The sequence below is a fragment of the Hippocampus comes genome, unplaced genomic scaffold, assembly GCF_001891065.2.
Source record: "Hippocampus comes isolate QL1 unplaced genomic scaffold, H_comes_QL1_v1.1 scaffold130, whole genome shotgun sequence".
NCBI lineage: Eukaryota > Metazoa > Chordata > Actinopteri > Syngnathiformes > Syngnathidae > Hippocampus > Hippocampus comes.
In genome coordinates this window covers 3,000,457-3,003,157 of record NW_017842057.1, presented here as the reverse complement: position 1 = coordinate 3,003,157, position 2,701 = coordinate 3,000,457, and the positions used below count along the sequence as shown (strand labels likewise).

General features: G+C 44.6%; 1 long non-coding RNA gene across 1 annotated transcript in view; it reads left to right on the top strand.

Moving 5' to 3' along the window:
* Nucleotides 1-531: 531 nt before the first annotated feature.
* The window catches only part of LOC109510523 (uncharacterized), a 10,176-nt gene continuing 8,006 nt past the window's right edge, over nt 532-2,701 (top strand). Inside the window, exons 1-2 of the long non-coding RNA XR_002167140.1 lie at nt 532-542; nt 1,545-1,554. This is a non-coding gene — a long non-coding RNA (uncharacterized LOC109510523). The remainder of the gene's footprint in view (nt 543-1,544; nt 1,555-2,701) is intronic.

The window sequence follows — 2,701 nt, the reverse complement described above, 5'->3', positions numbered from 1 at the left end:
GTCCATATTCCACACAGATGTTTCGGTAGACATACCAGCCACCTGGTTATGGTGTTCCATGTAGGCTTTCCCTGCCAGCATCTTACACCCTTCAGTTATGTGTTGGATCGTTTCAGGTGCCTCTTTGCACAGCCTACACCTTGGGTCTTCTCTGGTGTGGGGTATCTGGGCCTCTATGGCTCTGGTGCTCAGGGCCTGCTCCTGAACAGCCAGGATGAGTGCCTCTGTGCTGTCCTTCAGGCCAGTGATCTCAAGCCACTGATCGGACTTCTTGAGATCAGCCACTTCAGTGATGGTCCGGTGGTACATCCCGTGTAGGGGCTTGTCTTCCCATGATGGTCCCTCTTCCAGCACATGCGCACCAAAAAGTCTTCCATTTTCTTAAAAGCTCACCGAGCGACTTAAAATCTGGTGCGTCTTGTGTATGGTCATTACGGAAATATGTCGACCCCAAAATGGCTTCTTGCTGGAGACATGCTGACAATGTTATAACTTGCTGTTGGTTCAGTGAACTGTGTCGCTGCTTTATTATATAAGTTTTTGTTGCGGCTCCGAAAAAAGGAGAGCTGTGGGGTTGTTTTTTTTAAAACAGTCTCAACAAAACAGTCTTCAGTTCGACTCAAGGCGTTTAAGACCGCCTCCGAAAAACGTGAACTAACGATTACGTCACTGACACTACGAAAATTGAAAATAATACATCAAAACTGAAAAGCAAGCGAGGATAACACAAAATAAATTCTGTACCCCCCCCTACAGAATTTATATTGTGATTTCATCATTTGTGAATACACAACAAAGGAATAAATAACTACTACTGACATCTGATCGGTCTGTTGGAGCTACGATCAAGGAAATGCCATTGCGTTTTTCGGAGCTGGTCATGAACGCCTCTTGAGTTGAACGACAGATGAGAAGGCACGGAGATGGACAAAGATGCACCTGTATTTGTTGAAAAAAGGAGATCTGTGGTTTTATTTTTTTTTTAAACGCAGACTTTATTAATGGTTTTCACAGTCTCAACAAATACAGGTACTGTACGTCTTTGTCCGTCTCCGTGCCTTCTCTTCTTCCGTTCCACTCGAGAGGCGTTCATCGCTGCCTCCGAAAAACGTAAATGAATGATTACTTCAATGGAATTACGAAGAAAATCAAGCGAGGAAATCACAAAATAAATTCTGTAGGAGGGATATAGAATTTATTTTGTGATTTCCTCACTTGATTTTCTGTTTTGATGCATTATTTTCAGTTTTCGTAGTTTCATTTAAGTACAGTAATAGTTAATTTACGTTTTTCAGAGGTGGTAATGAATGCCTCTCGAGTTGAACGGACGCCTCTCGAGTTGAATGGAAGGAGCGTAGCACCATCTAGTGGAGACATTGTAGATTGCGCCTTTTAATGCCATGCGTCGAATGTATGAAAACAAATTACAAAATAGCCATTCATTGAAGATGCGCCTCTTAATCCAGTGTGCCTTTTAGTGCGGAAAATATGGTGTGTGTGTGTGTGTATATATATATGAGAGAGATTGAGAGAGAGAGACAGAGATTTTCTCTTGTATTCATCATTAATGATACAATAACATTGTAACACTGAAGTGTATGGAAGTTGGCTCAACCAAATAAACAAACCACAAGAACGAGGAGTGTTGAGCAGCAGTTGGGACAGATGACATCAGTACAGGGTGTACGACGGCTGGAGAGCGCTTTTGAAAGACACCCCAGACAGGTAGGCCCATCGGCTGCCGAGCGCTACAGCAGAGCACCTCATGCGAATAGCCTGGGTACTTATGAGTCATGAGGTGAGGGGGACCTGAGGCAGATAGCCTGGGGGCACAGCTTAGAGGGGGGCCACACCGGCACAAAAGGAAGAACATGTCTGGAGGATGACAATAGGTGTGAGCAATGAGGAAGAAGATGGCCGCTGGGCTGAAGGAACAGACTAAACCTACAATGACCGACAATGTCTGGTAAACAAAAAAGAAATGACATCCATGTGAATCTCTGGAGATCCGTGCAAACAAATGACCACTAAGGAAAGCAATAAACAACTGCAACAACTTGGAAGGCAAAGAACACATAAATAATGGGAGGGGGGGATGGTAGCTGGAGCATGCAATGAACTTTTAAGCCAGCCACGGGACGCTTCGTAGTCCTCGATGGCCATAGTTAGCGCGATGGAACTCGCCTTCTCTCTAATTAGCGCTCCAGTTAGCGTAAGGTTTTTAGCACGATAACAAGTAAAGCATTCCAGGAAACGTTCGTTTATTTGACTGTCCGTCGAGCCACAAGCAATTTACTCTGAGCAGCTAATCGCATGCATTCCACTCTATCTTCCATGGATCTAGCTACAGTATCTACACACATAGACAGTGATGTCCCTCTTGGCCAATCGGAGGCCAGGATGATGCTCGGTAAGCCAATGGCAGAGCAGCTAGGAGTATGTTGCGTTCAGGAAACTCGCAGCTGTGACCGAAATAAACATCGTTCACTATGTAAACCAGTGTGGTGGTTGCTGTTGCCGTTTCCGAACGAAGCAGTAGAGGTCGTGTTGGATTAGACTTCATTGTAGTGAATGTCTTGGCGAGGCAGGAGCAGAGAAAATGATTTTGCATAACGCAACAGGGTTTTTTTTCGTCCTATGGGGGCAGGAGAATGGGAATGGTGTTAATGCATGAAGATTTTTCCACATTTGGGGGTATTTT